The sequence below is a fragment of the Aythya ferina genome (assembly GCF_964211825.1).
Source record: "Aythya ferina genome assembly, chromosome: 4".
In the NCBI taxonomy this organism is placed as follows: Eukaryota; Metazoa; Chordata; class Aves; order Anseriformes; family Anatidae; genus Aythya; species Aythya ferina.
Genome location: NC_140300.1, coordinates 52,364,898 through 52,379,695, shown reverse-complemented (window position 1 = coordinate 52,379,695; position 14,798 = coordinate 52,364,898). Strand labels below are relative to the sequence as shown.

At 40.2% G+C, this 14,798-nt stretch overlaps 1 protein-coding gene across 4 annotated transcripts in view; it reads right to left on the bottom strand.

The window, feature by feature from the left end:
- GALNT7 (polypeptide N-acetylgalactosaminyltransferase 7) overlaps positions 1-14,798 on the bottom strand; it is a 72,777-nt gene that overhangs the window by 55,163 nt on the left and 2,816 nt on the right. The gene's annotated exons all lie outside the window — the stretch shown is intronic.

Below are 14,798 nucleotides of genomic sequence, written 5' to 3'. Positions count from 1 at the left end.
GTGTTATCAGCACTGGGTCTAGCCCCCACTGCTGAAACAGCAAGAGATATTTGTATGACAAACTGTAAGCTTTTTAACAAACATTGGCTCCTTGTAAACATTTTCGTTATGAACTCGGAAGTCTTGGCAACTCAGACTCTACATAAATTACCAGAATGGAATTTTGCTTAAAAATTGATCCCCAAATGACTGCAAGCCTTTTCTCAGGTTGTACTTTCTTTCATAAAGCTGCTTGCAGCTGGAGCGATTTCCATAAGCGCTAAGCCTGCATGCTCCTGGTAGGCTTCAAATGGAGGTGCTAATAACTGCATTTAGGAAAACTACAGCCTTCACTTCTTGCATCTAACATAGAAAAGATATTAGCGAGGTGTAGTTATGATGTACCCAGTTCATTAGGTAGGTGTTTAAATGGGAACATGAATTGCCAGATCAAGATCTTTATATGCTAGTCTTGCACTTTAACTTCTAACAAAGACAATTTTGTTAAAACCTGTCAGAAAGCTGATTTCACAAGCCATTTGCAGTCCTTGAGAAAGATATTATTTTTCTCTCTAACAGAAAAATCTGGCCAGCAACTAGAGGTGGAAGAGTCAGTGAGGCTGTTTTTACTTATGTCTGGCCTGGGAGAGAGAGTGCCTCCCAAGAGGAAGCACTGCAGCAGCAGCAGGATGTCACTGTTTGGATCAGGAGTGTGAAGGGGATGCTGTACGCATAGGCCATCAAACACCAGAGGAGAAACCGACAGCAGTACTTGGACAGGACAGGAAGCGATATAGGCTTGCTTACTGTGCATCCAAATGTAATCAGCAAAACAAAGCCAAAAATCAGGAAGGAAGCTACTCTAATCCCAAAGTATAAAAAATAAAAGAGGGGATAAAATCCACTGTGTTTTGCTACCTTTCAGTAACCTGCAAAACTACTATACTGGAAGTGGTAAGGAGAAGCAACACAGGAGAGCCTTTTCTGTCAGAGACAATACATTCAGCAGACATCAACCAAGCCAATATTATTACTGTTATTAAACAATCATGTTTTGGGAAGACCTGTTTCCTTTTTAAAAGTTCTTGCTCACCACTGACAACAGCACAATATAAAAGGCATAAGCTCTGGTTAAATGTATCATATTCTAGTTACTCAAATCAATGGTCTCTCAGTGTGTGACATTATCATACAATGTAGATTTGGACAAACTTCAATTAAGAGAGAAAAAATAGATTAAGTCCTTATTCTACTGAACAATTCTAGTAAACTAAAGAAAAAAATAACCACAAAAAAACATTATTTTTCTTAAATTACCACTAAGGTATTTTAGAGTTTTAAGACTCGTTTTACAGTTTTAAGACTCTAAAACCATCAGGAACAGTCATAAAGAGGTCAACGTGTTCTTCAGAAAAACTGATGGAGACATCCAACTGGATATGAGAAAAACTTGCCCCATGAGCAGAGCCGAGCAGTGGGACAAGCTAGGCTGAGAGGTTGTGCAGTCTCCCTCCTCGGAGGTTCTCAAGACCCAAGCAGACAAAGCCCCAGGCAGTCTGTCTGACCCCATGGCTGACCCTGCTTTGAGCAGGAGGTTGGACCTCTCCAAGTCCCTTCCAGCTCAAATTATCCTATGATCCTATGCAAAAGAATTGGAATAATCTTTTTGACTTCGTTAAAGCTAGATTTTTTTTTTCACTTTGCATTTAATTCAGTCCAATTAAAAATATAAAAAGCTTAAAAATAAGCTACTACTCAGCTTCCATTTCTAATAATTTCAACGGAACATGAATAGCAGGAACTCTGTGCATCTCTTTAGTAAAGAGCAGTCGAAAGCCGCAAGCAATAGAAGTTGCTTCAGACATAATATTTTTCCTGGAAACAGCACACACTTTTTTTTTTTTTTCTTTTTTTTTTTTTCCCAGCATGCCATTTCCAGTTCCATAATTCTGGACAGCATGACATAACTGTAGGTTTGTAAAGGAAGTCAAACTTCTATTAAATGGGGGGGGGGAGGGGAATCACTTACCTATTCGTCCTACAGAGTAAAGGTACTCATCTGACTTCCCTGCTTTATTTGAAAATCAAAGTTTAGAAGACTTCTGAATGTCAATACTATGATGCATTACATTGACATTTATCTTCCCAAGACTGCAGATACACTGATACAGTTAAGACCTGAAGGTGATATTTTTCATCTCTGCTGCAAGGTGAGCTGTGGAATACCAGGAATATGAATTGAAAGATACACCTAGCCCTTGCTGAACAAATAAATGAAAAATACTGATTTTAGCTGATATAGAGAAGCTGCCCCTGCATTTTTATTTTCTCGAATTTGTTGTGGATTTAAACCTCCGCCTGATGAATGCTAGATGTTTGGTAATTTTTCTAGCCATTGTTTGAGAGTAAGATGGATACATTTCCACAACCAATTTACTTCTCCCCTACATTTTTATCCTTTCTGTGTGCCAACACAAGCACCTCTACACCTGCACAGAGCTGCATCAAGGACTCCCAAAGCAAGCTGTGTGGGCATGCCAAACGGATTTGGCACCTGTAAGCAGGTTGAACACCAGTGCTGAGCTAGTTCACAATGGGAGCATGAAAAAAGCTGCTGGGGAAGCTGAAAAAGGCAGATGAGAGTGCCCTAGCAGCAAAATGCACAGAACACTAGAGTTATTTCTAGACATCCTCAAAGCTCTCCTCAGGACCTTCCAAGGGCACACCTCTCACTGTGTTGGGGAATTGGACACAAAAGCAGACACTCCTGGTGCAATAAGAGCATCAGAAACAGATGCAGGCTTGCCCAGCCGGGCCATTTTCTGAGTTGCCTCCACGCCCAGACCCTATCTCAGTCATAGAAACCAGAAATAACCCATGCACTCCTGCGCAGGGAAAGCCCATAAGAACAAAACACTTTGCTGCAGGTGATCAGAGCCATGCTTGGTGTTCACCTTTCCAAGGCACCCAGGAGTGTTCTTCCAGTGTTCGATGGTAAATGGCAATGGCAATGCAGAAACAACAATTATCCTCTAAACACAAATCTCCCATTTCTCCTAATTCTTCTAAGACAAGATTGCTCTTCAAGGAAGCAAATATTTTCATCTTGCTATGGATTGATGGAGAGAGCTGCATGTTCTTAAATTCAGGGAGGCAGGAAGATGCCTACAACCAGCAGTTGCCCCTGCACTGTATGAGGGCACTCTCTCAGGAAAGCTCTAAGTGTCAACAGAGTTCTCATTAAAAACAAAACAAAACACAAAACAAACAAACAAACAAACAAACAACAACAACAAAAAACTTTTCACAACACTAGATTTGAACATGTTTTTCCAAATCTCCAGTACTATGCTTTTCTTGCAAAATGCACCCAAGTGTCAGGCAGAACTCCCTTCCACATAAGATAAAGAATTAAACAAAATTAGCAAGTATTTTCCCAATCTTCTACACCACTACAGCTAGATTAGAAATGGTATTAAGGAACATGCCAATTTAGTGCTGGCCACATTCTCTCAGTCTAGAGGGGAAATAAATAAATAAAAATAACTAAATAAATAAAAATCTAAAGACAAAACATACATAAATGTGACAAAAAAAAAAAAAAAAAAAGACAACCCGAGTTTTACTTAAAAAAAATAAATAAATAAATAAAAAAGCTTCCAGGAATTCTATACACATCAAAGTTTTAATGATATAAAAACCACCTGAGAAAAACAAATTGTTGTTGTCATGTTGACATGTAATCTCTAATTCACACATAATATCCAGTAACGTAGGATGGTGTTTGTTTGTACAAAGGGAAAGGAACAGTGCAGAGCTTGCTGTGCATTGGGATAAAGCCAGCATTGGTTACAAAAAATTGCAGCTACCTTAATCAGGTCTTTTTTGGACACTTTAAGGTTTCTGAGTTCTACATCCCATGCAGTACAGAAACAGTCAAGCAACAATAATGCCTGACAAAATTAACAAGTGCACGCAGGGGAAAAATGGACTTCTTAGTACAAAGTTGTAGGGGCTTGGTGCTAGAACCTATCAGGACTCTCAGAGTATGTACAGCTTTGAAGACTTCCACTTGTAAAGCTACCGTCAACTACATACAACTACAGACACGAATATTTAACTAATTCAGCCACAAGACACAGATCCTGTACTTGAAACCTTAACTTTCTCTTAAGTAAAACTGGGCTTAAAAACAAATGCCTATACAGTTTAGTAAATATGTAAAAGTATTGTGCTCTGGACTTATGAAATCTCAGGTTTGGGAATGAAAAAAAGAAGATAGGAAAAATTTACTTCATATACTTGAAACCATTCTCCCTGACGAACATTTTAAGGTATCAGAGTCAAGACTGTTTGGCTAAAATACTAAAATTAATTTTAAAACATTGACCTAATAAGTATAATGAATTCTGTTCGGAACGTCACGTCAGGGTAATGTTAAAAAGTACATTATGGCTGTTAGATACACCAAATTAATAGATAAAAGTTCTGTTTCTTAGGAATTAACAGCTGTGAATCATTCCTGAAAATCAGGATTGCTGGGATTAAGCTGCAAACAGTATTTTGACAAATTCTCAATACAGATTAAATTCTTGCAAATATTGTGCAAGATGAAACCTGTTCAAAAACCTGTTCAAGCCATCTCTCTCCTTTCCAGTAACAGCAACTGGCCAAGTCACCAAAAGTGGGAACTTTGGTGCTTAGCATTTAAGGGTGTAAAGACTTCTGTAATCCTAGACTTGAGTTGTAGAGCTCATAAAGAAACAGTTTTATTCATAAAAGTGGTAGTTTTATATCCTGTTAATAATAATTTTATATACCTGTTAAAAAATCTGTTAGAAGATGGACTGTCCAAGCTACTACAGAGGATTAAAAATCAAGAGAACTATTCTAATCCTTTATCTTTCTTCTAATTTATCTGTTCTTCTAATCATTTATCTTTCTTCTTAACTTCCAGGTATTCTTATCATCTTAGTGCAAACCAAGAAAACTCTTAAGTTGCTGAACAGTGTGGCATGAGAGGAAGCCCAATTAACTTCCCAAATCCCCACAAAGAATCAACAAGGAAAATAAAATTGACTAGGGGAAAAAAAAAATAAAAATTAAGTGAGGTACTCATCCATCATCTGAGGATGAGGTTGGAATAAGAACCTGGACCAGCAAAGGTCAATGCACCTCATTACACCAACACGAACTTGTGCTGGCTGCAGTCAATCAACGATCAATATCAAGCTTCCTAGTGAGGATCTCATCATACCTTATTCACCCGATGTGATCATACAGGACTGTTTTCAAATAGTTATTTTCTTTAAAGAAAAAGATATCTTCTCAATTTCTGGAAATATGAGATTATGTTAAGACCTGAAAATCAGCACCTCATGCCCTACTGTTACACTGAGAACAGAGGCTGCTTAGCTGACAGTAGCTAAGTACCTTTGCCCGTGTGCAGTCTCAACGCGCATTTCCTCACAGACACGTATTCAAGTCATCTTCAGTTCATAAATTAGGCACCACAGAGAAATATGACCAAAATAACCACCTTCCAAAGAGGCAGTAAACGTCACTCACAATGCTCAACTACAAGATCTAGGCATATGGGAATCAGAAAAAGGGGACGTGGGACAGATAAAACGTGCTCAAGGACAGCAAATTTCAAAGAATCCTCATTATTTTTAAGTAGGCCAACCCCCAGGACATATCCATTTCATCCAGAAAAATTAATCCAGTCTGCTCCCTGCCATCCTCTTTTTCCCAGGGACCCTCAGGCATACACAAAGATTAAAGGCTACATGAACTATCCTGGCAGGCTGTTCCCTTTTATCAGAACAGCTTGACAACTCCCCTGTCATCACGAGTCTTGGTGGAAGATAACAGTGGGAACAAAATTCGGCAACTACCTGAGAGGTGACTTCTTATGTAGTAGCCATGGAAAAGGCAAGACTGTTCACTAAGATAACAACGCTGTGTCTTACAGATTCCCCCCTGATTCCCCCCTTTGTTTCTCCACATGAAATAATGGCTCTGGTATCACCACTTCGGATTCCTACTCAAGGGTCTCATCATACTTTGCTAAAGCAACCACAGTAACCACCTGCCCCAGGTTTGACAAAGCCTTCTCCCAGTCTGGACTGCAGAGCTGCCCTCCTACAGGATGTTTTCTCCACTGGTGACCCTGAAGGAGGAGCTTACAACAGGACCTGCTCAAAGAGGTTCATGGCCTCACTGTCAAGTCAACATTCTTTCTCAGCCTGACTTTTCTTATCCTGTTTGCATTATTGAAACACAAGCAAGTCTTCAAGATGAACGTTTTAGATTGGTATTTAAAGACAGGGAGGGACAGAAGACACAAGATGACTTCACCTCTTAAACATCTTGGTCACTCAAATGCAGTCTTACCTGAGAGGCCCAGAGGCACGGCTGGAATACCTGACAGAGGGTGCAGCTCACAATCACTTTACACAGCAAGTAAAAGTCTGGAGTAAAACAGATACTGGATTATCTTACACTGAGAGAAATATCATCACCATTTGGAGCTGATGATCTCTGAGAAGAGATGTAAGAGGCAGTGCAAGATTCATCTGCATTATTACCATGAGCACAGGAAACCCACACACCATCCGTCCTTTTGCTCCTGAGAACTGCTGGCTAAACACTTTCTGATCAGAGGCAGTGATTGCCTGCACATACACAATTAGAATACAGACTACCACAAAAAGCTGTTCTTCCCTTAAAACAAGCAAACCAAAACCCCTCCTCCTACCCTTTTCCACCTTGGCAGATCAATGAAATATTGTTCTTTTTAAGCTAATCTCTAGTGAAGGTCTTGGTTCTGCCTAGGAGGAAGATATTTCATAGAGGGGAGGAAAAGAAAGGTGCAAAACATGGAAGAGGTGAGGAAAAAGAGCAACATATTTCATAGCTGCTGCTTAAAGCTTCTCAGAAGGCTTTAGCATATTAGAATAACAGTGTGGGAGATGAATTACCAAAAGCAGAGCAGGTGAAACAATCTAAGATGCATGATAAATGCACATTGACACATGCATGGCTTATAAAAGACATATATACAAGCCTTGAAGAGCTGACTTCAAGGCCTCATTTAAGTGAAAGCATAGCAAATCATGTTTCAAGACTGAAGGATGCAGAGAACAATTTATTTTCATTGAAGAACATATCTCAATATTGTCTTTCTTGTTATTCCTTCGTTGATAGGAAGAATAGAAAGCTCATGGCATTTCAGTTGCAGACAGCTGTAAGAGGTGGCTTGGTTTCTTCCTTGTTTCTATTTTGAAATGTCATTAGATGATGCATTTGTTAACAAATTAACTTAACAAAACAATAAATACCTCTTTGTTTGACTTATCAAGAATTCTTATTAACTAGCTCAAAATAAAGACGCTGTTTAAATATTTCAAGCCCATAAAGGCAGGAACTGAGCAATAAAATGGGAGTCCCGCTGTGTTTCATCCCTATTGAAAAGCTATTCATTGTTTTTTAGTCATCCTTCACAAAAGGAAATCTTTTATGGCAGGTTAAAACCAAAGCAAATTTTAATCCCCAAGTTGAGACTAAAATGTTCAATTATGAAAAAACAATATTCAATTTCAGTAAAAATCTTGCATTTTTTTTCTCTAAAGCACATTATTTAACATAATACTTTGTCTTTTTAAATCAACCGACTATATTAACTCCATTCAGAATAGTTCTTGCTAAGCCATTTTCATTGCTTTTTTTTTTTTTTTTTTTTTTTTTTTTTAAGACAACAAAACAAATAAGAAACTTTGTGGGCAGAGCACCATCTGCTTATGCTTTAATTTCATTAACAGTTATATTTTGAGACCTTTAACTGTAAAGAAATTTTCCAAATGTGAACCAGTATACTGATTTTACTTTACACCTTCTTGCAATCCCCTCCTGCTGCTCAGAGGTGTACCACACATCAGTGCTGGTTGCTGCTATTTGCAACTTAGCATTCCACAAGGAAATCAAAAGAAAATAAGATGCAGCTTCAGAAAGCCAGAGCAATATGAAACAGAAACGAAAACAAAACATTACTGGAGTCAGTGATTAGAATGAAGGATTCAAGAAAAGGTAGTAAGAGAGAAACCTGAAAGAAATGCAATTAATATAACATGGAAAAAAACTACTAATTTGTTCTGTGAGTTGCAAGAAAGCATGGTTACACAAGGAGAAATAAAAAGCCTTCAAAATGATAAGAAGTCTACTAGCCTGGGGCAACAGAATTTAAAAAATAAAAGAAATGAAAATGGCAAGCTGGGTAGGGACACTAATATTTTTCTATCCTTAGCGGTGGTGGGAGTGAAAAGTCTCAGCTTTTCTTTCCTCAGGTATTCCTGCTTAATACAGTCCTTTTTTGAGCATCATCTTCATTTCAAAAAAGTAGCCATTTTTGTTTTCTACATAAAGTTTATACCTACCCAGGTAAGAATAGTACTGTTACTCCCATGTGGAAATAAAATGGGAAGGCAGTGGGTTTTCAGACAATAGGAATTCTGTTCTATAAAACGCATCTCTAGAAAAGCACCAACCTATTCCACAAACAGCTTGCTGCAAGCAAGGAATTTGTTCTCTCTTTTTTTTTTTTTCCCCAAAAATTCAGACCTACCAATTCAAATGAGCTATCAAATGACTAAGCAAACATTTCAAAACCATTTAACCACATATATGAAGAACACAATAAGGATTACTACTTGAAAACAAAGGGTGAATAAAAATATTCCCCTTCTCCTCTACCTGGTTTACAATTACCAACAAGAAAAGCACCCTTCTCCACAAAAGCACATACTTTGCCAGCGAGCTCTTTCAGGAAAGAGCTGACAATTAAGCCAATAAACCCTAAACCAGAAACCTGCTCTAAAGCACAAGCCCAACTTTTGGGTTAAGTTTTTCAGAAGTCTACTCCTGAAAGTTCTGAATGCCCCAAAATCCAAGCCTGAACAGCACCGCAGTTCGCAGAAATGCACATTGCTGGCTGCTTACTGCTCCCGTTTGTTCGACCATACTGGCAACATCCTGCTTTCTGCACACCGTACCTTGGCATTCCTATTAGTCATAGTGGGAAAATACCTCATTTGCCAACACAGTGCCAAAATCTAGAGCACTGCAGGGTGGAGGTGGACTGTTAAAGGTAGATTCAAGCAAGATAAATTCCCCTTAATTCACAAAAAGATTAAAGAAAACTGATGGAGGAGGCGGCCTTTTAAGCAGCATGTTTCTATTTTTAAACTAATCGTTCACAGCAGACGTTTGTTTTCCATACTTATGGAGGAAATCTAGTAATTAAATGTAACTGCTACCAGACTTGGAATCCTTCTCTCAGTTTATATGGCCTATTTTCTGTGAAAAGCATCCACCCCCCTCCAAGGTAGAAGTCAAACCTATTAATGTAACAGCTTATCCTGCCCTATTTCCACTTGGCAGTCTCCCGTAATGCTGATTTAATATCTGACAAAAATAGGACAAAGATACTGTCATTTTTCATTAGGGAATGCCAGCTCAGTACAAGCAATTTTAACTCTACTGAGCTCGAGCTGGAGCAGGTTCGTGCTGCTTTGCCATGTGATGAAAAACCCACGCACACACTTCTCTATGTGGTATGCTGCTCTCCAGGCTGACATCCCGATGACCCACTGGGCCTTTTCTGATAGCTAAACTTATTTCTACTGCTTTAGCTTAGCCATCACCTCTCAATTCAATAAATTAGAACAGAGTTAGCAGTTACCTAGATTTTCACACGTTTCAAAGTAAGGGCTTTATTGCACTCTATTTTTAATGCCCCATTCTGCAGCCACTAAGCAGCTCCAACTGCCACATCTATTATCACTTGTTTTCCAAAAACAACCCATCAAACCCATTGTGTAGATTGTTCCTTCCCAACTTTTGTGGTCTTACTCATGGTTTCTTTCTCAGATACAGCATTAGTGGAATAGTTTTAGTCCACAGTTCCCGAAGTGAACACAACCACCAAGCTTTTTGTTGCACAAAAAGAACAGAGCCACTAAGAGAACAGAGCCACTTTTAATCCCATGCTGCAGATGCTACCAAAGGCTCCCTGGACAATCTAGAAATCTTTCCCCAGCAGTGGGATTCTTAAAAAGCAAACATCAGCCTTAACATCTTTCATTTTTCTGCTGTTCAGTTATTTAATTTACATTAATCACAAATGGTAATACTTGGGGCTAGAACAGGACAACGGGAATCTCGTCATATACATATAAAATGGTGCTAAAGTGCTCCCTACAGAAGAGTAGGTTTTTACATAATTAATAGCCCTGAGATAATGAGTTATTTACTTAACTTATTGCTAGTGATTTTTATGATGGAAAAGTTCAAGAAAGTTTTAATACAATCTATGTATATATACACAAATTGGAGGAATTATGTAAGGCTTTTTTCATTTCTTCACATTATTCAGGAAACCACTCTGTGGTCACTTATTCTGTAACATAACTGGAAGCATTTGACAAAAGACTTCATTTTTAATAAGACAGGGATTGGGGTTTTTACACTCTCCCAAGGGTGACAGATTTTTACAAGCTTTTTCAAAGCCAGTTTAGATGAAAGCACACATTAAAAACATTAACATTTAATATCTCAAAACATTTTGCCTATTACTGTCACTAGCAACACGAAAGATTACTGTAATAAACCAGGGGGCAGAGAGGGGGGAGTGATGTTTACTTGCTAGAACAGCAACACTCCAGCTACAGCAAGCTCTCTGCCTCCCTGCGTGCAAATTTCAAACAAACGTTGGTGAGTTTCTACAAATTCTACAAATTTCCCAATGTATTCACTTCTGCTGAGCATCAGGCAAGAAGCAGTGACTCGCTGGAGCTTTGATCATGAGAGGAGGAAAGTCTAGGTCCAGCCCCATGTCCCAAGGGAGCTCTGGCACAGAAAGTGACTGAGGGCGCTGAGCTTTCGGATATCACAGGAGCGGCAGCACCAATGCAGTGCTCCTCGCCTCAAGGTCTCACCCAACTACAGGAAGGCAAAACAGTAAATAAAAGTGATCACAAATATAGTTAACCACAGTTAGCAATTGTAGAGAGACAACCTCGCTGCTTGACTGCTTGCTTGCCATGATGCATCACATGTTGACCACGCTCACATTTCTTATCTTAGGCTTGAATCCCTTCACAACACAACACCACTGCTCCCATTGCATCATATTTATCACCTTATTCCAGGCTCGGCTCCTGCCTTCCCTCCAGTAATGACATCAACTTCAAATTCCCCAATTCTCTGTTTCTCTTCCAAGCCCATTTGCTTTTACTCCTTAAGGGAAAGCAGCAAATTTCTGCTGGGACCTCCACTGCGAAGAATCTAATTTAAACCACAATAACACTTCAAGTTCAGCCTGCAACTTGTCATTAAGTCCTCAGTGACAATCCAGCCAAGGTGTACAGGAAATTAGTGGTCTTTAAAGTTAGGGAAAGGGGGTGTCAAGAGAAAAGTCAAAAAAATTCCATTTGCCTTCTGTTTCTTCCTATCTCCTCCTCCAAATCATAAATCCTCCACTTTCCAGTGGCCACATGAGATCTGTAGCATTTAGTCACCAGGTAGCTGGCTGCGAGCTGTTCCCTGAGCCAAAGGATGCATCAGAACAGCACCTGGACCAGGACCTTTCCCAAACTGGGAGCCCCGCTCCTCCTTTAGGAGAGCTGGCAGCAAGGAGAGCTGACTGACCCCTACACGGGTGCCCAGGGGTGGATGACTAGGAGCCCACCAGTGGCTGGGATGCAAGTAGCTATCAGCTAGTGGAGGCTGGGGAACATCGCTAGTATTATAGTGTCTCGGAAGGACTAGGTTCCCATATAGGAGATTATGCAGCACATGCTGAGATTTCGTCAGGAACGTTTTCCTCACTGCACGTGGGAAGTGGTCAGAACATGGCATTTGTTTTATGATTTTTGCTGTCTCAGCACATTTCTGACCTGAGCAAAGTCAGCCACATATTTCCATCAAATCTTTTATGAGCTTCCTAAGCCACGGATGATAAAACATGCTGGACACTCTCTCTTTCTTACTTTCCTTCACAGGAACAAACAAACAGGGTCATCTCCATGACCTTCCTGCAGTGGTCCAGCAAAGACTAGAAACCATAGGAGACCACTAATTACACTGCATCACATAAACTGTGAGCATGCAAAGTTGTGCTCCAAGCTTTGCCTCAAGTAGGCTAAACAGATCTTAAAAAAAATAAAATTAGTTACACATTTAATTAAAAGCTTCTGCATAGTAATTCAATCACTTTAACTCTTTGTAATTGGTCTGATTTAGAGAGTTAAAGTTGACCTATACTAAGCTTACGTAAGGCTCCTTCCAGGTATGCTGCTTTCAACTTCTCAGCCGTGAATCTTTCTTTACCTTTTCAGTCCATTGGCTCTGCCTGCTGTACTCCCGCTTCTATTCTCTCCTTGACAAAACCAGATTTTAAGGCTGTACCTCCGAGGCTGATCATTAGCAACATATCTCACTTGAGACCTGCAAGCACCATAGCTGGGATCCCTACAGCAATCTTCTTAAAATGAATGGCCTCAATCATCTCCTGCTGGCTCCAAAACCATCATCCCTTGATTGAGAAGAGCACAAACTCTCAGAAAACATCCCAAAGACCCCACAATGTGTACATAATAATCTAACCAAAGATTTTGTCTAATCTTTTCTTGCAGCTATAAACAAGAATGCGTGCATCCCTACCTAAATCTTGGGTACCTTTTTTAATCCTTGTTATCAGATAACCGATGTCTTTACTTACACAAAAACAGATATTTACTTAACCTCTCCCTCTGGATCCTACAAACATTTTTTTCTTGAATGCATCTTGCAGAAACAAAGCTCTACAGGCTTATTATCTGGAAAAGTGTATTGTTTCCTCAAGTTCCAAATATGCTTTCAATAGCAGTGAATACATCAATCTGTGGTAGTCTTCTACCAGAAGGGAAAAAGTAATGCCTTATCTCCACCTTTCTGTATTACTGTTATTAATTGTGCTCTCTCATTTCCTTCCTAAATAGATGCTTCTCCACTTTTCTTTTTTCTTTGGAAACTCTGCACCTCAAGTCATGCCAGTTCTCTAAAAGACCACTGAATTCTTTTAAGATCAACAGGAAAAAAAAAAAAAAAAAAAAAAAAAAAAAAAGATATTTGAAGGTAGAATGCACTGTTTTGTTTTGTTTTTAAAAAAGGTACATAGTTATAGAACTACTCTAAAATCTTCAGTATTATTGCCTATCCTATCCCCATCAGCTGCTATAAGCAGGAAAAGATTCACGCTTGTGAAGATAAAAAGAACAAGGCAGCAGAACTCTTCAGCTTTGTTTCTTTAATGCCTGGGTGTTATTAAAGTTATGCTCCAGGCTGTGCCCGGGCTTACAGTGCAGAGAAGGAAAGGTACTGCCCAAGGTTAGCTATAAAAGTTAAATTGTTGGCTAGACCTTTCTGGAGGAGGGTGTTGTACAGAAGGAAGAATTATTCTGTTATCTGCAGCCACCAGCAGAGCAAATACACGTGTTGGCATGACCAAGCAGAGCACAGGCTGCATGCCCCACAGTGCTGGGCCTTATTACACCTCTACCTGCAGAAAGCAGGCACTGTACCAAGGCACGGCCCATCCCCAGGTGCTACAGGGAGCATCCCCGAGTCCTGGGGCAGGCAGCCTTTTCCTACCAAGCAGTGTGCTTGGAGGCGTCCTGGCATTTCCCCAAAACATGCCAAGGCACAGCCAGCAGTGGGCACAGCCACCGCTTACACACTGCTTCTTCGCTAGGATCTGTTACCTGAGATGCTGCTCAGGAGACAAGCAGTCCAAAGCAAAACACCAGTTTAGAAATGACACCACCATTTCCTAGAAAACGACGATAAAATGCGTTGTTCTCTCTCACATATATCACGGCATGGTGATAAGTAAACGGCTGATCTCGCTAATGAACCACATGTTCTGTTTAGATTTCTCTTTGACAGTGTTTACTTAAGAGAATTATATTTGCTCCCAACAAAGGCTGAATTATTTCCTGAGGTGGCTATCACAGATATTTCTTCCTCCAACCCAGACGGAGGTAATCAAGACAGAGCACTGCTTTGTCAGGGACAGGCTGCAAAAACTCTTCCCACTCATTTATCGCCACACATGCAAGTGAGAAGGGATTTCCACATTGGACTGACATGTCAACAGAGCTTGATACAAGGTTTCAGCTCAAAACTATCCTTCAGGCTGGTGGGAAGGATAAGTAACCTGAGTCAGTGTAGCACTCATAGAAATCCCCACTGTGCTGGGAGTGCAATACCTCAGCTGGGGCTCCTGGGGCAGCCACCTAAGGGCGGGCACTGCAAGGCCATGCTGCTCATCCCGCTTGTCCCAAGGATGCCCACTGGCAGGTCTGTTTCTCCTTCCTACGCAGTATGAGTAATTCAACCGCTTTTGATGTGAAATGTTTATTTCTTGACATTTTCCCGGGAGATATGGAAGCAACATTTATGAAGAATTCTCCGTACACAGAGAAGCCCATGTTGTGCCGAGAAGACCGGATTACAGGAACTCCAACACTTAATAAACTGTGTATCTCAAGAAAAAACCCACCACGGCCTATTATCTCAGCAGTAACTGCCAAGATACAGCAGACTGAGAGAGCTTCAGAAGACAGAGCGTCTGCCGAAGGAGCCCAAAGTCATTTTCGGTGTTGAAAAGCGAGAATGATGCCAGCTCGCTCGCCTCGCCGATGAGTCAAAACAGCCCACCGGAGAGGACCGAGCGTACGAGCAGGGCGCAAGACCTCTCCTCCCCCCATCGCTAGGCGATG